Genomic DNA, 24,078 nt, shown 5'->3' with positions numbered 1-24,078 from the left:
CTCAGTTCACCTCCTGTCCTAGCAGGAACAGTGGCTTTTCCTGACTGGCCTTCAACCCAATCTGGTTCTTGCTGTTGGATGCTTCAGCCCAGCCAAGGCTCGAACATTCCCACATACAGCTCACACATGGCTCGGTAGGGGTAGAGACCTAGCCTAGTCCATCCCACATCTACCCTGGTCCTCCAGAACACCAGATGGTGTTGGAGTCTGGCCCGGCTTGGTGCATCCAGTCCCAGTCCACACTTGTGCCAAGGGAAACTGCAGCCGTATCCAGATCAGAACGCAGCCCCCATTCCAGCCCATGCGTTTCTCACTGGGAACCTCCACCCACCTAGGGTGTCCCCTTAGCTCCCCAACTGGGCCTGTTCCCAGCCATAGATCGCACGCATGTCAGTGGGTGCTCTGGCTCAACTTGGCATAGCCCCTCACCTGTCTTGGCCTTTGCCTTAGATGCTGTGACCTATCATCCCAGGCTCATGCGGACCAGTAGGTGTAAGAGTCTAGCTCAGCATGACCTGTGCTCCATCCTGGTTTCTAATTTTGCTTGTGGGCTAAGGTTTGCTCAGTCCTTCCTGGTACACCCCGTTCCATTACCAATTCACACATTGGCCAGCCATTGGAGCTACTTTGCCCAGCTTGTCCAATCGCCAGGTCTGGACCACATGTTCACCAGTGAGAACTATGACTTGCCAGGGGAGTTTCCCAAGTTCCTCCACTTAACCCACTCCCAGACCCAGTTCTCATACATGCCAGTGGGTTTTAGGCCAGTGCCCAGCATAGTCTGGTCTTCCATTTGGCCTTGTATGAGCTGGTGAATGTTGCAGCCTGGCCCACCCCACACCCTAATTAGGATGCACATTCTGGTGCTGCTGCCTTGACCAGCCCAGACTGTTTTTGGTTCCTTAACCTGTGAGTGATGGTAGGCTCCTTAGTCATACCTAGCTTAGTCCATCACCACCCCAATTCTTGAACTAACCCATGGGACTAGTATTTCCACAGGGTTTGGCCTACACATCCCCCACACAATCTACCCCCGGAAATGGTCCTCTCATGTGTTAGTTAATGTCATGGCCTGCCTAATGTAACTCGTCTCCTGATCCATCATCATGTCAGGTATTAGGATATGGTCCTGCTAGACAAGCCTCGAGTCTTAGGTTTTGCATGGACTGCAGTAAGGTGGTCAGCATTGTTCAGTGATGGCAAGTTCTTCAAAGGACAAGTTACTCTGTTGTTAGGAATCTATAGGATTGATTTGCAACCCAGAAGCACAGTGGCTTCAACGTGGAACTACCTAAGCAGCAAGCAAAGAACCAAACCTCAGAGCTCGCGGCCAGGTGGCCAGCATGCCATTTGGAGCCCAGATAACTCCTGGAGCCCAGGCAGGCCCAGGGACAGCTCACCACGTGTACACGGTGGCTGGAGTCAGGGCAGCTTTCACCGTTCTTATTCAATATAGTAGTGGAAGTTTTAGCAAGAGCAATTAGGGAGGAGAAAGAAATAAAAGGCATTAAAATTGGGAAAGAGAAAGTCAAAATATCCATGTTTGTAGATGACATGATGTTTTACGTGGGAAAACCTAAGCCAGTTTAGTGCAGTATCAGATTATAAAGTAAATGTTAAAAATACTAGTATGTTAATGATAAATTCAATGAAAGATAAATCAAGAAATAAATTCCCATTCATACTAACCACAAAAAATTAAATATTTAGAAATAAATTTAACCTAGGACGTGAAGGATTCATGTATTGAAAATCATCAATCATTGATGAAAGGAATCATCAAGGATATACACAGACAAGATATTCGTTGCTCATGAATTGAAAGAGTCAATATCATTAAGCTGTCTATATGTCTTATAATGATCTACAGGTTTAATGCAATCTGTCAAAATACCACAAATATTCTTTACAGAATTAGAAAAAAACCCTGCAATTTCTGTGGAATCAGAAAAGACCAAGAACAACCAAGACAATCCTGAGCAAAATAATCAAGCTGGAGGCATCACAGGAGACATCAAAGCATGCAACAAAGCTAGAGTAATAAAGCAGCATGGTACCAGCATAACAGTTAATACATAGGTCAGTAGAATGTACAGAGAACCCGAAAATTAATCCACGTACCTGCTGCAGTTAACTTATTTTTGACGAAAATGCTCAGACCATACATTTGATAGGGATAATCTCTTTAATGGTTCTGGTAAAACTATATATATGTACACACACATATCTGTGTACACATGTACATATACATATGCATATACATACATATATAAATTAAATTAGAGTCTTATCTCTCACCATATGTGAAAATCAACTCAAAATCAACTCAGATCCAAAGCTATTAAATGGCTGTAAGAAAATATAGGGGAAGCATTTTCAAGTCATTGGTGTAGGACATAACTTCTTGGACACAGTCCTCAAATCACAGGAGGAAAAGTAGAACCAAGCAAATGGGACTTATCAAAGTCAGGGGTGTCTGCACAGCAAAGAAAATTGTCAGCAGAGTGAAGAGACAACCTACAGAATGGGAAAAATATTTGTGAGCTACCTATTCAATAATATGTGCTCTAGAGTGTATCACCAACTTAGAAAACCAGTAACGAAGCACAGACAGTGCACTTAAGACTGTCAGTAGACGGTTCTCAGAAGAAGAAATGTAAATGACCAACAAATCATCTGAAAAGATACTCAGCATCACTAGCCATCAGGTAAATGAAACCACAATGAGTAGTCACCTCACCCTTGACAGAATGACTAAAGTCCACAAGACAAAGTGGTAACAGTCATTGGCATGCATGCAGAGAAAGGCAAACACTTATGAACTTAGTAACTGCTGGCAAGAATAAATTAGTGCAGCCACTGTGGAAAGCATTCTGAGAGTTCTTTAAAAGCTAACTGTAAGGTATTCACTTCGGCAGCGCATGTGCTAAAATGGGAATGATACAGTGAAGATTAGCATGGCTCTTGTGCAAGTGTGAAATGCAAAATCTAAATGCAGAGAGCCAGGTTTGTGGGTAGTGAGTTAGGCTGCTGCCTGCAACACCGACATCTGTATGCCTCTAGTTCAAGTCCTGGTTGCTTCACTTATGACCCAGCTCCTGGCTGTTGTACCTGGGAAAGCAGAGGAATATGGCCCAAGTGTTTGGGGCCCTGCACTCATGTGGGAAACCCAAATGAAGATTCTGGTTTCTGGCTTCATCCTGGCCCACCCATTTGGGGATTCAATGGAAAACCTCTCTCTGTTTGTTCCTCTGTAACTCTGCTTTTTACATAAACAAATAGTTTTTTTGTTAAGCTGGAAATAGACTTGCTCTGTGATCCCATAATTCCACTTCTGGATATATACCCAAAATACATGAACATGTTGTATCAGCCTGTACCATTATTTATAACAGCACTGTTTTTAATAACCAAAATATAGAATCAATCAGGGTGTCCATCATCAGATGAATATTTAAAGAAAGTGTTGATGTATGCACACACTAGAATGTTACTAGGGCACAAAGAGGAATGATATTGTATCACTTATGTCAAAATAAATGCAAGTGAATGTAAATAGTCGGAATCAGAAATGCAAATACCACGTGCTCCCTTGTGTGTGGAAACTAAATTAAAAAAAGCAATACAGAAGCTTCTTAGTTTGATGAGGTCCCAATTGTTTATTTTGTTCTTGATTTCTACTGTATTTGGAGTCTTTTTTAGGAAGTGAGGGCCTACCCCTAAGTGTTGCAGTGTGTTTCCAACATTTTCTTCCAAAAGTTTGAAGGTTTCTGGATGTAGGTTTAGATCTGTTATCCATTTAGATCTGATCTTAGTGTATGGTGAGAGATGTGGATCTATCTTTTTGTTTCTGCAGGCTATTAACCAGTTGTCCCAACAGCATTTGTTGAACAGACCTTCCCATTTGCCTGGATTGTCGTTTGTCTTTTTGTCAAAGATTATTTGGCTGTATCTGTGTGGGTTTCCTTCTGGTGTTTCTATTCTGCTCCATTGATCTTCCTCTCTATCTTTGTGCCAGTACCAGGCAGTTTTGATAACCACTGCCCTATAGTATGTCCAGAGGTCTGGAACTGTGATTCCCCCTGCTAACTTCCTGTTCTTCAGGATGGTTCTAGCTATCCATGGTTTTTTGTGTTTCCGGATGAACCTTTGGATCATTGTTTCCAGTTCCATGAAGAATGTTTTGGGCAATTTGATTGGGATTGCGTTGAATGTATATATTGCTTTTGGCAGTATAGACATTTTAATGATATTGATTTTACCTATCCAGGAGCATGGGATGTTACTCCATCTTTTGAGGTCTTGTTCAATTTCTTTTTTAAGTAGTTTGTAGTTTTCTTCAAATAAGTCTCCTACATTTTTGGTTAGATTTATTCCCAGATATTTCATACTTTTCTCTGTTATTTTGAATGGTATCTTGCTGGTTAAGTCTTTTTCCATCTTGGGGCTGTTCGCATACACTATGGCTGTTGATTTTTGTTCATTAATTTTGTACCCTGCCACTCTACCAGAAAGGTTTTGGGATTAAGGTAATGTTGGCTTCATAGAATGAGTTTGGAAGGGTTGCCTCTTTTTCTATTGTTTTGAAGAGTTTGTAGAGGATTGGGGTCAGTTCTGTTCGGAATGTTTTGTAGAATTCTGTAGTGAAGCCGTCTGGGCCTGGGCTTTTCTTTGTTGGGAGGTCTTTAATCACTGATTCAATCTCTACTTCAGTACAGCTGTACAGAAGCTTCTGTACAGCTAGAGAAACAATCAACAAAGTAAAAAGGCAACCCACAGAATGGGAGAAGATCTTCGCACACGACATAGGTGATAGAGGGCTGATCTCCAGAATATACAAAGAGCTACAAAACAACCAAAATGTCAAAACAAACAAGCCACTCAAGAAATGGGCACGGGAAATGGGCAAACACTTCACAAAGGAACAAACCCAAATGGCAAATAAACATATGAAAAAATACTCAAGTTCCCTGGCAATAAGGGAAATCCAAATTAAAACATCAATGAGGTACCACCTAACGCCAGTAAGACTGGCCCACATGAATAAAAGTACCAACAGCACTTGTTGGCGAGGTTGTGGGGAAAAGGGATCCCTACTCCACTGCTGGTGGGGCTGCAGGCCTGTACAGCCTCTATGGAAATCAGTATGGAGAACATTCAAACAACTCAAAATCAACATACCGTATGATCCAGCAATAGCACTCCTAGGAATATATCCAGAACACTTGTTTTATGAGAAACCAACATGCACTCCTATGCTCATAGCAGCACAATCAGTAATTGCAAAAACATGGAAGCAGCCAAAATGCCCATCAACAGAGGATTGGATAAGAAAGCTATGGTTCATCTACTCCATGGAATACTACTCAGGTATTAAAAAAAACAAAATGCAGTTCTTTGTGGCCAAATGGGCCAAACTGGAAACCATAATGCTATGGGAAATGAGCCAATCCCAAAAGGTTAAATACCACATGTTTGCCTTAATTGAAGATGATATGATGTTATGTATAACATGTTATGTTATGTATGTTATATGTTGTGTATAAACTAAAATTGAAATATCAATGAGGTGGTCACAGAAGGTGGCTGGGAACTCGCATTTACTTTTAACATATTGGTTACTCATTACTATGTCAATTAATTCCATAATGATGTAAATTTTTGCTGATGGTATGTTGGAGCTTTCAATTGACTGGGATGATACTCTGCTGGCTCTGTCTTCAGACCAGAGAGGGTATACCTAAGAAGCCGTTGAACTTGACTGGACAATAAGATGCTGGACTCTATGTTTGGTATACGCTTGCAATGGGGGAATCTCAACTGAACTTGAGCTGTGGTTATGCAACAAGGTGGAGGAATCCACCATGGTGGGAGGGTTTGGGGAGGGGTGGAGAGAACCCAAGTATCTATGTAATTGTCACATAATACAATGTAATTAATGAAGTTAAATAATAAATAATTTTAAAAAAAGCAATATAGAAACTAAGCTAAAATAGAAAGAAATGCTTGTTTATCAATACTGCTGCAAAATAGTTTTTTTTTTCAGTCTTTGGTTTACAACCTTATGAAACCAGTTATTAAAAATGTTACTACTTTAGTTTTAATGATCTGTGATAACTTTAAAATTTACTGTGTTGGGTGAAGTGGTCATCTTTCCACTTGATTTTCACTGATAACCCTTGCCAATGTCCTCATTAAATAAGGGATTTATTTATTTATTTGTTTTTGCGTTCTACCTGTTAAACTTACTTGGTGAAGCATTGAAATCTTGACTGTAATGTAAATTGGAAATATGTTATTTCAAAAACAACAGCAAAAGATTCTTTGCTACTAGTTGATCAAATGTGAGGTGATTTATGTTGCCTGATGTTGGTTATTAGCCTCTGTGATACTTTTATTTAAAAAATATTTATTTCTAAAAAGTTTACTTGAAAGGCAGAGTTAAGAGAGAGGAAGGGAGACAGAAAAAGAGAAAACGAGCATCTTCCATCCACTGACTCACTCCCTGAATAACTACTCGGGCCAGGACCATATCAGGCTGCATCTGGGAGCCAGGAGCTTCTTCTGGATCTCCTGTGTGAGTGCAGGGGCTCAAGCACTTGGCTCATCCTTGGCGCTTTCCTGGGTTCTTTAGCAGGGAGTGGGATCAACAGTATAACACTAGTTCTGGGACTGGCAGCCATTTGGAATGCTGGCATCACAAGTGGGCATTTCATCTGCTGTTTCACAATGTCAACTACATTCCTTTTAAAAAGGATTTGTTTATTTGGGGCCAGAGAGAGTGAGAGTAAGAGACTGATTCCATCTATTGGTTCACTTCCCAAATCGCTGTGATGGTAGGGACTGAGACAAGCTGAAACCAGAGCCAGAAACTCCATTTGTGCCTCCCAAATGGGTGCCAGGGGCCCAAGGACCTGGGCCGTCTTCTGCTGATTTGCCTGGCACATTAGCAGGGAGCTGGATTAGAGTCAGAGTATTTGGGGTTTGAACCAGTGCTCTAATACGGATGCTGGCATTGCGGGTAGTGGCTTAACGTGCTGCACCAGGACAACAGCCCTTTTGCACCTTTTAATGCTGGGAGATCCAGAAATCCAGGAAAGAGCCTTGTTTATTTCATCTCTCTTTCTCCAGTGAGTTAGACAAACGTTTGTGTACTTCCTAAGCCTTTTAAAACAATCTGATAAGTGAATGGTTACAAAGTCTAACTGTTTAATACGTAAGAGGAAATGTGGCTCCCTACAGGATCCAATTGGGGATATTTTCTTGGTGTTTTTATTTCCTCTCCTTAGTGAGGGCTCCTTACGTGTGCATGAGCAAATGGCTTGAGTAGTCCTCACAGCTGGGCAGCCACTGTAGCTGTTGAGCGTGAGCGCATGAAGCAACATCACTTTCTTCTTTTAGCAAACTTGTCAACTGTTGGAATCCAGATCCTAGGGAGAAGCGACTCCATGGCCTACCCCAGTGTGGGTGGGGACAGATGCCATGCTTGATTTCAGTGGACTTGGCACTGGCACTGTGGTTTAGTCTGTAAAGCCCCTGCCTGTGGTACTGGCGTTCCATGTGGGTGCTGATTCAAGTCCTGGTTGCTCTTCTGCCAGTTCAACTTGGCTGACGTGCCTGGGGAAGCAGTGGAAGATGGCCCAACTGCTTGGGCCCCTGCATCCAAATACCTGGATACTGGGAAGGCTCCTGGCTCCTGGTTTTGCATGTGCCATCTGGGAAGCAAACCAGTAGATGAAAGATTTTCTCTTTCTCATCCCTCCTCTATGTCATTCTTTCAAATATTTATTTATTTATTTATTTATTTATTTATTTATTTTTACTGGAAAGACAGATATACAGAGAGGAGGGAATTCAGAGAGGAAGATGTTCCGTCCGATGATTCACTCCCCAAGTGACTGCAATGGCTGAAGCTGAGCCAATCCAAAGCCAGGAGCCTAGAGCTTCTTCTGGGTCTCCCACGTGGGTGCATGGTCCCAAGGCTTTGGGCCATCCTCGACTGCTTTCCCAGGCCACAAGCAGAGAGCTGGATGGGAAGTGGAGCTGCCGGGATTAGAACTGGCACCCATGTGGGATCCTGGCATGTTCAAGGTGAGGACTTTAGCCGCTACGCTATCACGCCGGGCCCTAAATAAGTTTTTAAAAGTAAAATTAAGAACTTAAGTGGTGAGGCAAGAGCAATTTTGTGTATAAATTTTTTATGTTGTGCTTAACCTATCAAGTGCAATTTTTTGTGTGCTACTGCGGGCATTGGGAGCTTTACTGCCATATGACATTCCCATGTCATTGCTTTAGGAAAAAGAATCTCATTGGATGTCATGTAGTCAGAAAGCCCTATAATATAACCTTGCAGATAGGTAACTCTTCAGTTCATATTTTGATGTAGTTTCAAAGCCATCACATGACTTATTTAGCCAATACAGAAACTGAGAAGTGTGCAAAGTGACCTTGCTAATTCCGTTGAGTATGTGTGCTATCCTTCTTCCTTGAGAGGTGATGTGGGAGCTTGTGTGATTGTTCTCGCCAAACTTGTTTAGCTCTGTCCTCCACTTCTCAGATGGATTTGCAGGCTGGCTTTCTTGTGGTTCATGAGTTGGCAGTTCTTGCCTACTTTCTCAATATATAATGCGTTTTAAGCTTCTATTATTAGTATCACAATGTGATTTAAAAATATGTATTTTCACATATGCTCTACATGACCACCAGCTCTGGATTTGGTAGGTCAAGGTTGATTATTGGCTTCTGTGTTTATTTAGTAGCCTTGTACAGTTATTCTGTTTGTCTGTGTCTTAGTTTCCATCTGTTTAAAACGGGGAGAAGAACAGAATAAACTTTTGGGAGGCATTAACAACACTGTCTAAGTTTCTCCACATTCCATCTCTAAGAAGCTAAATATTTTTGGCTCTCTGGAGCTTAAACTTTATCGCATCATAACATATTTATAAATACTGTATAGAACAGAAAACCAGAAAATATGACATGGAGTCCTACATTGCTGTCATAATAGGATGGTGATGTGACTGCTATGAGTGTGGCGCCCAGAAACCATCCTCCGAAAAACTCAGGTGCACATCACTCAGCGCTCAACGCCACAGCCCAGCAGGCTCCCCAACACAGTGATTGCTTCCCTGATGACCCCATTTTAGTGGGAGGGAAGGGATTAGATATTAATCAGGCCCCCACTGACCTTTCAATTCTAGGTGCCATAAAGAATAAGATTGGGTGGCTGGAGGTCTTTAAGCAGAGGTTCTGATCCAAAGTTGCTCTGGGGAAATGGGTTTTTGAACTAAAACATGCAGAGAAGGAGAAAAGAGAGCGTTGCTGAGGCAGGAACAGTTCAGGCAAAGGGAACAGATTTATCAGTGTTGGTGGCAGGAAGCACTTGGAGACTCGAAACAAGGTTGTTAGAGCTCGAGCCATCAGGCAGTGCAGTAGAACTGATAAACCCTGTGAGATCTTGTTGGCCAGTTAAGGATTTGGGATTTCATGCTGTTAGCCGGAAGTGGCCCGAGAATGATATGGATTAGCATTTGGAGAAGATTAGAGCAGCACCTATTCTCAGGTGCTCTGTGACTTTTCGGGGCCTTGCTCTGGCTTCAGGATGCTTTGCAGGGAATGCTGCATGAGGAGTAGATATGGAAAGAAGGAGATACAGTGACAGACACAGGGAAGCCATTGAGGAGTGTGTCAAAAGGACTGGACAATAAGAAGGCAGATGGATTCAAGAGTAATTTAGGAGCTAGTTCGAGGTCTTGGTGGCTAATCTGATCTGGCAAGGATCGAAACGGAAGTGTTTGGTTGCTGCAGCAGGTGGGTAGCCATGTCATTACTGAAATGGAAAAGAACTGGCTAGAATGTGAGAGCTACAGGAAGAGATCGTCAGTTCAGTTTTGGGTATGTGGGATTTTGGGTCAATGAGAGACCCCAAAGGAGAGAAATGACTGCGACCTGGAGGAAAGGTGGGCTTGGGTCTACATCTGGCAGTCAGTGTTGGATGGACACTGATGCCAGGGGAGTTGCTGAAAATACAATAGAATATGGGTTTAGAAGAAGGGGAATTGAACCCTGGGATTGAACCCTGAGGAACTTTAACAATTAAAACACGTCAGGTAGATCAGACCCCACTAGGAGACTGAGGAGCAACCACCAGAGACATGCAGAGCATGTGATGTTTTGGGAGCCTGTGGAAAGATTGCTCCAAGATGGAGCAAGAGACAAAGAGGTCTACAAATGCATTGATCAGGAGCTCAGAAGTCAAGTAGTCGTTCATGTCAGGTGTTTGTGAAATGCGTTCGAAACCGACATGCTCTCAGTGAACTCCATTCAGGAGGGTTGTTTTGAGAATAGCCTAAGATATAAATAAATACTTACCACAAAGCTGGCCCCACAAGGCACACAGTATAGGGAAGTTGGTGTAATTAAGAGCAAAAGTGTGGCATAGGAAATGAGGACACACTTTTCTGATCTTAGTGGAGCACAGTGTTTGTATCTGGGAAGGTGTAAAGCTTGGTAGGTCCAGTGAAGCAGAACTTTAAATGCTGGGCCAGTGGGTTGTAACCTTAGTGGGACGTGATCAGGTCCTGGAGTAAGGTCAGAAAAATGTGGACGGGGAGAGATGCATGGTACAGAGCCTTGGAGTAGATCAGAATCCTGGTGGTGGTCTCAATATAAAGAGGTTTTAAAGTGTTCCTAACATTCAGGCTTAGAATATCCTGGAGTTTTCTCTTTCTTTCTCTGTGTTTAGTTATTTACTAGAATGTTAATGAAAGAGTGGCGTATGTAAAGCTCAGCCAGGGAAAGGCATGAACCAGGGTTAACTTGTATCAGTTGGATACCCCAGGGAACTGCGGGAGGTAGAGGTGTTGGAGACAAGTTTAGTTCAAGAAAGTAGAAATCAAATCCAGTTTTAATACTTTGGTCTGAAAATGTACAAGGCTCATGATATCAAAAGGTATGGTGGGGATAAAGAATTGTTTCTAGTCTATGAAGGTTCTCTATATGAATACATTGGTTATTTAAGTAGTTTTCTTTTGCTAAATTATCACTTTTGTAGTTTTAGATGGGCTAGGGATTGCATTAGCTGGACATTCTTTAGTTTGGGAGTGGACAGTTGTGCGGCCATTAGAACAAGTGCAATCTTCATGTAACTGTGGCTCTTACATCCAAGGTTGGTGGCACCTGTTAGATTTTGGCCAAATACAACCCAGAGTACTGATCCTGTTGCCAGTGGATGGATCTTTGCTGCAGAGGAGGCTGTTTGAGGGCGAGTTGGCATTTTCAGAATTTATCAAGTGTCCCACCACCACCCTTCCACGCCTCAATTCAAACCACACTTTGACCTGCCAGGTTGCCACAGGTTTTACATCACTGATGGTTATTGTCAGGAGCATAGGAATAAGTATTAGTTTTAGTGACTTTCTCAAATAGATCTTTGGATATTTTATAGCTGTATTCCCCAGAGAAGCTGCCTGACTTTTTAGTATACAAAAAATAATAAAGAATCCTTTATTTCTTTATAATATTATCTTCAATTAATGCCTTTCATTCCTGTGTGTGACGTAAGGTCCGCTAAGGTTGATATCTTTGTGACATGGAGGAGATTATTGCTAGACACATTGCTCTACTTGACAAACAGGATTTTTCCCCCCAGGGATTGAAAGAAGTGGAAAAGAGAAACAGGTTGTTTAATAGGTGCAGAGTTGAGTTTTAATTCATGACTGCATTAAAATGTGAATATACTTAACACAATTGAACTGTTCAGCTAAAATTGTTATGGTTTAGATATTTTTCTTTTTTGTTTGATGGTAAATTTTATGTGAATGTTACGTCCTTATTTTTTAAACCAAAATTAAAACCAAGACAGATTTTTTTAAAAATGGGAGAATGAGATAAACTCCGAGACAAGGCAAGACTGAGTAAACAGCTTAGCTCTCCTTCATAACTGGGCAGCTTGCTCTACATGCCAGGCTTACTGTTCCAGGCGCAGTCATATGCTGCTAGTCTGTTCCTGTTCTTAGTTCTGCCTTGATGGATTGATTGCTCCCTGTGGGAAAATGCAGGTGCTCACACGGGTGATAAATTTGCTTACTGGCAATCACCAGGTCGGATGGGCTGACAGAAAGGAAAGCACCATCCTGAGTGGGCCTAGAGGAATAGAATGTCTGTGTGTGAGTGAGGCAGCTGAAAGGTCTCCTCCAGCACGTGATGATTCATGGGAAGGATTCCCTTGCCCCTCCCTCTTCCTTACAGCTGCGTTTGAGGATTAGATAGCCTGTTGTACTAGTGGAACAGAACCCAAAGGTCACCCTTGGGCAGTGCTGCACTTGAAGACGTCAGGTAGCAGGTGGATGTCATGCCATAGGACCTGAGATGTGCTCTGTAGGCAAATGACTGTAAAGCCCAGATTGGAGTCAACTGCTTGCATTCACCTTATGAGAACCTTGATGGAGAAAGAAGCCTTTACCAGTTAAGTCATGCTCATAGCCACACTAAACTGGAATTCAGGATCAGAATCCCATAGTTTAGACTTTACAAAAACCTCAAGTATGGGTATTTTGGAGGGGAGGGGAGCATAGTAGAGGTGTCTGTTGTTTAGAAGAGTGAGCTTATTCTATGGCATACTCATGTCATTCATTTTCAAACTCCTGGGAGTGAGGTAGGTTTTTTTCCCTTGAGTTTCTGTAGTAGTAAAAAAAGAATGGGCCCTTGATGAATGCCTTCTTTCGTGTTTTGATGTGACAACCTTCTTAGCTGTGACTGTCAAAGGCACTCAACCACTTGACTTTGATTAATTCTTTTGTGGGTTTCCCTGTGAGATTATAAACCCCTTGAAGGCAGGAGCAGAGTCCTGTTCCTAGCTTTATCTCATTGGCAGCAAGTTACAGTTACAGAAGCTGAATCAGCAGCTGAATTGAAACAACAGAGAGAACTTAATGTAAATGGGCTGGGGGCTCGGCAGTGTGGCCTAGTGGCTAAGGTCCTTGCCTTGATCCCATATGGCCGCTGGTTCTAATCCCGGCAGCTCCACTTCCTCTCTCTCTCTCCTCCTCTCAGTATATCTGACTTTGTAATAAAAACAAAATAAATCTTAAAAAAAAAATGTAAATGGGCTGGGCTAAAAAAAAAAATGAGTTGTTCTGGTTCTACCCTTGTGTTTTTCACTTTCCACCTAAACTACATTGGTATGTTTGGTGCCACAGGTGTTACATAGAGGACTGAAGGATGACGCAGGTCAGGAAAGAGGTGCTTTGAAGAAGAATGTGTCTGTGGTGATGATTTTTTTTGGTGGTTCAGATACAGGTGCATCATTTGATCTTGCTAGGGATTTTTCTCTATCATTAGTGAGATTTAATTGTATTTTGATCAAAATTCCAGCAGTTGGTTTTCTTATTTGTGAAATAAAAGGTTTAATTAAGGGTATAAAGCACTTCCTGGCTGTATTTGACTGACTTCCTCCTTTCTTGCTCACTGTTAGCCATTTGCAAAGATTATGTTTCTCTGCTTCCCTTTGTCTGTTGTATGTTGCTGATATTTTATGTTTTGCCACTTATTCTCCCACATATTTTTCCTTTTCCATTCTTCTTATTTCTGACATTTTCCTTTTTTTTTTTGTGGTTGTTGTTCCTTTCTAAAAAAATTGCTCTTCTATTATTATAAGTGCCAAGCTCTTTCCAGAAGCAGACAGGCAGAAAGTGCTGACGGCCAAGGTGAATGCTCATGGATTTGAAGGGCAGGAGAAAGCTGTGTTGGTCAGTATTGCAGAGATGTCTCCACCACACAATCCCAGTTTGCTTTTAGATAACTTCCTTCTAATTATACCCAAGTGAGCATTTGGAAAAGCTTCATCCAAGTAGCACCACCATTTATCCTCCTTGCTTTGTGGTTCAGTCCGCAGCTTGACTTCTTTGTACTTTTAGAATGGAAGAAGGAAATTGAGCCAAGTTCACTCATATGCCTGACTGGTGACACAGTTCCCTTTGAGAAGGGGATGGTTGGTGGTTTCTGTCCCGACCTTTGTGACGTTAAGTCCTTTGAGGTTCCAGGGTCTCCCTTTTCCTCTCTCGAGACCGGTCGTCTTGGGCACCATGTGTGAGTCCATACCCAATCAACTGGAGTTCCTGTTTGCAGGAATCTGCAGGAACACAGTTGGTGGCTTCCTCCATGCCATGCCAAAGCTTCAGGCATTTTCCTTTTCTGCGTAGAGGACATTTCTCAGCTCTGCCCCTTGCTTTGCTTCAGAACGGCTTGTGTGTCTGGTTTTCTTGATTTTTTTTTTCTTTTTGACGTCCAACCATAAGCTTCTCCCCTTTCACCCAAGCCCCCAATTCGTGTGACATCTGCCAGCCTGGGTCAGTTGCCTCTATTTTCTGCTTACTAGGGGGTGGAGAGAAGTTAGATTCTACCCTAAATCTTGGAATGCAAAAACCCCAGTCGAACGTTGTAGGTAGTTCTGGAGGGAGAGCACAGACTGGACTTGACTCAAGCCCTAGGTCTGCTACTTACAAGCTGTGCGATCTTGGATTCATTGCCAACCACTCTTGCCCCAGTTCTCTCATCTGCACAATGAAGATAAATGGTTGTACCTGTTTTAACCTGTTGTTGTGCAGAGTGTTTATCCATATGAAGCCCTTGGAATACTATTTGCCACCTATTAGGCACTTTATGTGTTAACCGTTACTGACAGATTAGAAACTTTCGCAGTAAACCAAAAAAATCACTTTTTAGGTTGACATAAAAGCCTGGACAATTTTTTGTTTGGGTACAGAAAGGTCATGCATATTGGGAGACACAGGTTTAGTTAGAAACTCAGCAGGTGCTCCACTGAGGACCAGGTTCAAGGCTACTTGTAGCAGGGGGTATAAAGGGTATTTGCAGCTGCAGGATTCTTTGAAGCTAAGTGAAGTTGAGCACCTCCAGCTGTTTGGGGGTTGGCACAGATTGTCTGAGTCCTTGAAATGTCTAGGCCGGGGCTGACTGCTCATTATGAAGTCTCTCATGTTTTCCATGGTCTTGTTGGAGTCCAGAAAATTGTTCCATCTGTTGGTTTCAGTTCCTGCCGTGCTGTCTCCATGTCCACTTACCCCATGAACAAAACTGTAAGGTGTGAGAAAATGATCCTTGCCTTTTCTTACATCACTCTGTGGCCTTTTTGATTTTTATATCATCATTGCTGAATTCTGATTTTATCAGATATAGGGAAGATGGATTAGTTCAGTGTTTCTTGAAGGAGTCCAAAGGCTTCCTCTGAGCACATTTAAGTGTTGTGCTCGAATTTAGAAGATGGAAACAGGTCAGGGTAAGCCCATTTTAGATCACTTGTTTGGCTCCTTGTAGCTGAATATGCAATATAGTTGGGAATCCTGCATTTGCATCATTTGTGTTGTGTTACCTTCACATTCTGCTGTGGTGAAGGTCATGACACTGAGACCAGCTGCATGAAGGCTGCTGTAGAGAAGAGCGGAGGGATGGAGTCGCCTCCAGCAGGTGTGGTCTGGGTCAGCGACACTGTTGGGACCAGTTCTGTAGCACATGTGTTGTGAAGAATGGCATCAAAATGAATAAATGTTGGTTTTTAGTTGAGATTCTCTGTTTAGTGAATTTCTTTTGGTTTCATCGCCATATATAAGAGCTATCAGACTTGGGGATTTTTAAAAAAATATTTATTTGTTTATTTTTAAAGGTACAGTTAGAAAAGAAGAGAGAGAGAGAGAGAGAGAGAGAGAGAAATCTTCCATCTACTGGTTCACTCCTCAAATGGCTACAACAGCTGGGGCTGGGCCGGGCAGAAACCTGGAACTTGATCCAGATCTCCCATATGGGTGTAGGTGCCCAAGCTCTTGTACCATCTTTCAGTATATTCCCAGGCACATTGGCAGAGAGCTGGGTTGGATGTGGAGCTGTGAGAACTCGAGTGAGCATGCATATGGGATGCTGACATTATAGACAGCTGCTTAAGCCACTGTGTTGCAATGCATGCCTCAGGATTTAGGATTATTAGCTAGGCTTAAATTATATTTATTTAGATAATATTATAATAGAAGTAATTTGCTAGCACCAGAGAGCCTGTTACTTGTTAACTTTTAACTCGTGAAAGGGCTCTGTATGTATATTTCTCAGACTTGAAAAAAGGCTAGAATATTCTGTGATTCTAAAATTTCAGTTCATGAATTGTGCTAAACAGTTTATTCAAAACCAGAAAGTCCTTGGAAATTTGTTACAAGTGCAGACACTTGGGCTTTGTTCCAGAGCTGGACTGCTGAGTTGTGCGGTGTTTTCATTAAGTGGCAGGTTTGGGTCTTTTTGGAGGAGATGACCTCTCTGTGTTCCTCCGTGAGAGTTAGAGTCCTCACATGCAGGGTCTTCATCCTCTGAATTGAGATAATGGTCCTTGCTCCTTTCTTACTGCACAAGGGAGTCATGAGAATTAATGAGACCATTTTCATCAGTGTTTTTGGAAGAAAGTACAATTCCCTTGTCATCTGTTGAGGCCACAATTGAAGCCGATCACTTTGACATACAAATTGCTCCTGTAAACAAGGAGAGGACATCATGAGAGCGCACCAGCAGGTGGATTGGTGCCCCAGAGACCCAGTGTCCAGAAGAGCTGGCGGATGTCCAGCTGCAGTCAAACTGCCAGACCTGGAACATCCCTGTGAGACTTAGAAATCAATAATTTGGTGAATACAGAGGTGACGAGGATAGGGAGCTGTTTATGGCTGGGAGCCCTGTGCTTATCTGTTATGATGCTTGGAGCGCCAAAACCAAGTACCATGACCAGGTGGCTTCAAATATAGGACTTTATTCTCACATTGGTCAAGTGGCAAGAAGGCAAGATCAGGGTGTCAGCAGGTTGATTCCTTTTGGAGGTTCCCCTCACGCCACCTTCCTGGCTTCTGCCTGCTGCCTCCCATCCTTGGTGTTCCCTGGCTTGGGGATTGCACACCCTCACATGGCATGTGTCCTTGTGTGTGCTGCTCTCCATGTCTCTTGTTCTCTTCATCTTCGTATAAGGACATCCGTTGCTTGTGCAGTATGACGCCATTTCAATATATGTCATTAGGACCACGTTAAGTTCAATTCTGATGAAATCACTTGTCTTTGGGAGGACTTGTCAGCCTGTGACACTGGGTCACCTAAGGGAACACAGGGAACTTGGCGTTCTGAATGGATTCTTTCTTCAAAAACTGATCCCCACAGATCTCTGGGGAGGCCCGTAACAACTGCTGTAGCTCATGGTGTACCACACGTGGCATTTCTGTCTAAGGAACCTCTGAAATGGCACCACTGTACCAGCTTAATGGGTTGCAGGTTTCAGCAAGGGATGCTGCGAACATGTTTCCCTCTCAGCTCTGCCAGTCTGCTGGACCTTAGACTTCGTTTAGAGCTTCTTCTGTTCTTGATTCCTCTGCTTACTTCTATTGTTTCGTTTTGCTCCTTCTGCTGGCTCTCATGTTGCTGAAACCCTTTGGAAAGGACACAGGGAAGGGAAATGCTGTGTGCTATGAATAACCTTCCTCCGCTTTCCCTGTTCAAATTCACTTGTGCTGATCTCCTTTTGCTTAGTAGCATCTCTGTGGTTCTGTATTACAGCAAGCTATCTATTATACTAATTTCTGTAATTGCTTGTGAGGACTTCTGATGCCTTCAGTGATTTTATTTTATGTTATTATTATTTTTGAAAGGCAGTGTTAGAAAAGGAGGGACAGAGAGAGATTGTCTGTTGGTTCAGTCCCCAAATGGCTACAATGGCTGAAGCTGGGTCAGTCCAAAGCCAGGAGCCAGGTGCTTCTTCTGGGTCTCCTATGTGAGTGCAGTAGCCAAGCACTTGGGCCATTCTTCATTGCTTTCCCAGGGGCATTAGCAGGGGACTGGATGGGAAATGGAGCAGTTGGTGCCACAGATTTACCCAATGTGTGTCAGCACAAGCCCCAGGATGCATTCATTTCTAACTGTGGGGTCAGAGGGCTCTCAGGAATGAGTAGTAGGACATCTTGCTGAACTGGCTCAATATAGCTTAGGGATCCTGGGTAAGCATTTTTAGTGCTGGTTGTGGGTCTCAGCCAGCTTCTTTTAGTTCCAGACTCCTTAAGAAGCCTTTGTTATCTCCTCAGGGAGATTAATCCTTGGGCCTAATGCTTTGTGGTCCTTCTATAATTCCTATCTACATGTTTGATAAAGAGAGAAAGAGAGAAAAACAGAGTATCTTCCCTTTGCTGGTTTACTCCTCAGATATTTCCAACAGCTGAGGGTTGAGCCAGACTGAATGTGTGGGAGCCAGAAACTCAGCCTGGGTCTCCTACAAGGGCAGCCAGGACCCGGCTACCTGAGCTGTCACCATTGCTCCCCAGGTTGTGAATTAGCAGGAAGCTGGAATTGAGAGCGGAGTGGGGACTCGAACCCAGGCACTTTGATATGGGATGTCATCATTTCGGTGGCCTCTGAAGTGTTAGGCCCAATACCCAACCCTGTGGTCCTTTTCCCACCACTGAGGCCTTTCTTCCTACCCCCGTGATCCTTTTTTCCACCCCCGTGGTTCTTCTTCAGATGACCTAGAGTTAATGGGAAAGAGTTTTCTATTTTATGAAAAAATTCTCTGCAATGTCTTTTTCTGGAATTAGATGGTAGAGTGTTACAAATGTAGGCTGTCCACATATCTTCAGAGTAATCAGGTCTGAATAAACTCAGACAAAAAAGATGTTCTCTTTTCCTTAATCAAAAGAGATTGTGTTAGTTTAGGTCCTCTGAGAAGCAGAACCAAGATGGGATGACTCTTGCAAGCTTTACAGAGAGAGGCCCCTGGAAAGGAGAAAGAGAGGGGACAGGAGTAGGCTTTGGGAGCCTGCAGGCTGCAGTGCCAGTCTGGCTGTTGCACAAGAAGGGGCGAAGGCAGAAGGCCTGGCTAGGGAAGCACTCAGGTGGGAGCTCAGCCCTCAGATCGTTTGGGCCAGGTACAGTGTTGAGTTCTCGAGCCACAGCTGCAGAGAATTCCTCTGTCCCACAGGCATGGGGTTACTCACTCAGGTCCTTGCCATACTCATCAAGGCCTGGAACAGTCCAGGGGAAGCAGGGGCACCACACAGAGGAAGTGGTGGATCCAGGCATGTTGGTCGCACCTGCTTCTGACCGCACGTGAGAGAAACAGGGCGTTGCCTGCCTATCACAGGATATCTAGGGCTTGTGCCTTAGGATGGCAAACATTGCATCGTTACTCTCACTAACTCCTAACTGAACTTCAGTATTTTGTCCAAACTTGAGTGTAGGAAGTAGCCAAAGTAATAACAGCAGTAAGTATGGCTTTGAGACCAATAAATATGAAAGTACTTAGGGAGGTTTGTGGAAAATGAAAGTAAAGGCTGAGCTTATTTTGGTACATTTTTTTTAATCCATGCATGTGAGGGGTCTTCAGAAAATTCATGGAAAATGCGTTAGGAAAAACTGTGCATGGATTTCAAACGTTTTTTAAGATTTATTTTATTTTTATTAGAAAGTCAGATATACAGAGATGAGGAGAGAGAGAGGAAGATCTTCCATTCGTTGAGTCACTCCCCAAGTGACCACAATGGCCAGAGCTGAGCCAATCCGAAGCCAGGAGTCAGGAGCTTCTTCTGGGTCCCTTTTGAAGGTGCAGTGTCCCAAGGCTTTGGGTTGTCCTCGACTGCTTTCCTAGGGCACAGCAGGCAGCTGGATGGGAAGTGGGATCCCGGCATGTGCAAGGCAAGAACTTTAGCTGCTAGGCAACCATGCTGTGCCCGGATTTCAAACTCACACCCAAATCAACCAGCTTTTGATCTGGAGTTCTAAAAATAGGCTTTTGCAGTACCTCTGTATTATACATATTTTGATTGTCACCTTATGGTGGTCACAGAATTCTCAAAATGTAATTTATTCTTATCATTATTTTAGAATCATGGTAATTGTTAGATTTGCCACTAGATCTTATTTAATAAGAGGGAAAAAAAAGACATTGACTGTTGTATCATAAATTGAAACTTAATGGAATCTGAATGTAATTGTTTCTTTAGCATTGTGGTTACCTTTTGCTTTTCTAAAAAGTATCCCAAGCAGCGGCCCATCATCTATCTGATAGACAGAGGGATCCATACCACAAAACCCCTCAGGCAGGTAGCATTGTTGCAATAGATTTATTGTTGATCTAGCTCCTAGCAATAACTTAGGCCTCATGAGAATAATTGTATATTATTGTGGAAGATGATTCATTAAGTCAGTAAATACTGTCCCCTTTCTGCTAAGGAGTGTATAATGCGGGAGCTATGACCACCAGTAAAACAGATACATCACTGTTTTAGAGAGTTCAAATCAGTGAAAGCAGCAGCAGTTATGAAACAGGATGCTTTTTTTGCATAGTAGTGTGGTACATAACATTAACCATACAGACAGGACGCTGTGGTTTCCCAGAAGAAAGATGCAGTATAGAAGCCAGAGAAGACTCTTGTGAGAAAGGAACTTTACGTTGGGTCTAAAAGGTGAATAGGTATGAGTTGGGAGAAAGAGAAGGTGGAGACAGGTTACTCTGGTCAGCTCATACTTGGTGTGCGTGTATCATCACAATGTAGGTAAAAAATATGTGCAGTTATAAACACATCATTTTAAAAATAAAAATTTCAGATAAAACGAGAATAGCTGTGAAAGTTTGGAGGAGAGGCACACTCAGCTAGCTGTAAGAACTGGCATCATCCAAGGCCTTGCAAGCCCGGTGTAAAGTTCAGACGGTTCCCTCTGGGCAGTAGGAGATTCCGAAGGGGTCTCCAGCTGACAGTGATGTGATCAGGTGGCCTTTCCAAAACACTGGAAAGGAATAAGAAACTCTTGTGGTAGTAAGAGACAAAGCCTGACAGCCTAGTTTGGAAGTGTAGAGTGGGAGAAAGCTTTGGGGAGGGCTACTCAAGTTATTCTTGTTGGGTTTCTGTTGGAGATTTCCTTATTTGCCCTGTGCAGATTGCTGGGTCTTGATTTCCAGCTGGTTATCCTGTTGTACATTGAGTCAAACTTTTGGAAAAACGTCTCCCCTGTGTTAGTTGCTGAAGTCTACTGCAGATTCTTTCGCATAAACATAAAACCTTGGAAAAACCCTGGAGGAACATTTCTCTGTAGTTTTGGCCCATGGAGAAAGTGGCTGTTGTTTGGTTAGGTTTTTCCAAAGTGCATTTGTAACTTGGACAGCATTCATGGCGTATTTAGGCTTCTGCATTAAGAAGAAAACAAACTTTTCATTAATAATGCACATGGTTATTTTGCCAATTAAATGAAAGATCTCTTTCTGCTTCTTCATAAGAAACTTGTAAATGGGTTCAAGGTTTGTTTGTTATTAGGTAAAAGCAAATCCACTTCGGCTGAGGGCTGATTCAGGGCTGTGCACAGTTAGGCAACTCATAAAAGTGTTTATATGGAAATGAGCTTGTGGGATAATCAGGTTTATTTCTAGTATCTAATCGATGCTCGGAGGTTTGGGATTTAATTATGTCTGCTAAAAAAGTACAATTCAGTTTCTCTTCAGTTTCTCTTCCCCCCCCCCTTTTAAGTGTAATTGTGGTCTTCATTTTAAGTCATAAATATTCATGGCTTTATAGATATTTTCTGGAGCAGTACTGATACCTATTATACACCCAATAAATGTTTGTTATGTTGCTAAATTCCTCTTCTAATTGAATGAAAGTGTATCAGATCATAAATGTATTCCCACTTCTGGGTGTACACCCAGAAGAATTGAAAGCAGGGTCAATAAGAGCTATTTGTACAGTCATGTTCATTACAGCATTTATCCACAGTAGCTAAAATGCAGAAGCAACTCTAGGGGCTCCTCAGTGGAATTATGCTAAGCAAAATGTAGTGTACATGTAAAATGGAGTATTTTTCTGCCTTCTGACACATGCTACAACAGGGATAAGATAGAGGACAACATGCTAAATCAAAGAGACTGGTCATGAAAAGAGAATTGCTGTGTGATTCGACTGTGTGAGGAACGTAAAGGCATGGACATGGAGGGACGTGAATGAGTGGGAATGGAGTTTCAGTTTGATGAGATGCAAGGAGCTCTGAAGACGGGTGATGGTGGTGAGTGTACCAAGCTGTACACTCAAGGTGGCTAAGATTGAAAGCCTTAGGTTATTTGTATTTTGCTGTGGCAAAAAGTAGGGGAAAAAAAAGAAATGCAAGCTGTTGACTTTGCTTCTGGTTCCTTTGTTTAGTGCAGCAGTTGACTCTGTATGTTTTTAGGATCGCCTCAGAGAAGTACATAGGTTAAATCGGATCTTGTTTCAACAGTATCACCTTTTCCTAGCTGTCCAGGCAGGCTATCTTGACTGTAATGTATTTGCTGTGGTGGAGAGTACATACAGCAGGATGGTACATGGAGCTGCGAACCCGTGGATCACATATGTGAGCATGGCCTGTCCTGCTCTGGGGTGATCCACACAGCTTCCAGGAGATCCTCCATAGCTTCATTACCCCCTCTTCCCTCCTTTAGCATTATCACCTTCTACTGTCATGCTTTTAGTGTTCATCTGTGTTGTAGCAGGTAAAAGTACTTTTTAAAAAAGTTACTGATTTATTTTTTATTGGAAAAGTAGATTTATGGAGAGGAGAGACAGAGTGATCTTTCATGCACTAATTCATTCCCTAAATGGCCGTAACAACCAGAGCTGAGCCAGTCTGAAGCCAGGAGCTTCTTTTGAGTCTTCCATGCAGGTACAGAGGCCCAAGGCTTATTGGATGGGAAGTGGAGCAACTGGGACATGAACTGGTGCCCATATGGGATGCTGGTTCTTTTTTTTTTTTTTTTTTTTAAAGATTTATTTTTTTATTACAAAGTTAGATATACAGAGAGAGGAGGAGAGACAGAGAGGAAAATCTTCCATCCGATGATTCACTCCCCAAGTGAGCCACAACGGGCCGGTGCTGCGCCGATCCGATGCCGGGAACCTGGAACCTCTTCCAGGTCTCCCACGCGGGTGCAGTGTCCCAATGCATTGGGCTGTCCTCGACTGTTCTCCCAGGCCACAGGCAGGGAGCTGGATGGGAAGTGGAGCTGCTGGGATTAGAACCGGCGCCCATATGGGATCCCGGGGTGTTCAAGGCGAGGACTTTAGCCACTAGGCCACGCCGCCGGGCCCGGGATGCTGGTTGTTACAGGTGAAAGATTAGGCAGTTGAGCTATTATGTTGGCCCCTGCTTCATTCCTGTTTATGCCAATATGATACAGCAGTGTAGGTCTGTGCTAGACTTTGTCCATTTATCAGTTGTGGATGCTTAGTTTATTTTCTCTTTTTGAGTATTACGCTTGGTGCTGTACAAACATTGCTGTAAGAGTATTCCTTTGAGGACTTCTATTCAGTTCCTTTGGGTATATTCCTAAGAGTGGAACTGCTGGGTTACATGCTAATTTAATATGTAACTTTTTGAAGGATAACTAAATTATTTTTCACAGTAGATGTACAGTTTTGCAGTTCCACTAATGGTGTTTGAGGGGATCCAATTTATCCTCATCCTTGCCATCTCTTGCGGTTTTCTGCTTTTTTAGATAAGTGACTTTCCTCTTTGATGTTAGGTGGTATCTCACTGGGATTTTGATTTGCATTTTGTTAATAACTAATGGTGTTATCTTCTTATATGCTCATGGGCCGTTTGTATGACTGCTGCAAGGTGAATAAGCCTGATAATATTATGCTGAGTAAAGTAAGACACAGAAGGTCCCATAGTGTAGGATTCCACTTATGTGAAATGTCAAGGTAAGTGTGTCCACAGTCAGAAAGAAGGTTAGTGATTGCCAGGGACTGGGGAAGGGACAATGGAGAACACCTGCTCATGGGCCTGAGGTGCCTTGGGGCATGATTAAAATATTTCAGAATTAGATGGAAGTGATAGTTGTGTAATATTCTGAATGTAAAATATGTCATTGAAACACACATTTCACGTTAGGTGAATAAAATGCTAATCTCAGTAAGTAAGAAAAACCACAAAAACACATTATTTAAGGTTGATGTGGCGGCATGGCTGGTAATGCCCTCTTCTGCAATGCTGGCATCATGTACGAGTGCTGATTCATGTCCTGGCTGCACCACT

General features: G+C 42.8%; 1 protein-coding gene and 1 non-coding gene across 2 annotated transcripts in view; both read left to right on the top strand.

The window, feature by feature from the left end:
- The window catches only part of ARMH4 (armadillo like helical domain containing 4), a 139,458-nt gene that overhangs the window by 81,886 nt on the left and 33,494 nt on the right, over positions 1 to 24,078 (top strand). The window lies entirely within an intron of this gene.
- On the top strand, positions 2,903 to 3,012 carry LOC118759312 (U6 spliceosomal RNA). Its single transcript, XR_004996111.2, has one exon. It is a non-coding gene; the product is annotated as a U6 spliceosomal RNA (small nuclear RNA).

This window comes from Ochotona princeps, chromosome 6 (assembly GCF_030435755.1).
Source record: "Ochotona princeps isolate mOchPri1 chromosome 6, mOchPri1.hap1, whole genome shotgun sequence".
Lineage (NCBI taxonomy): Eukaryota > Metazoa > Chordata > Mammalia > Lagomorpha > Ochotonidae > Ochotona > Ochotona princeps.
The sequence above is the reverse complement of the archived record's forward strand: the minus strand, read 5'-3'. Positions and strand labels throughout refer to the sequence as shown.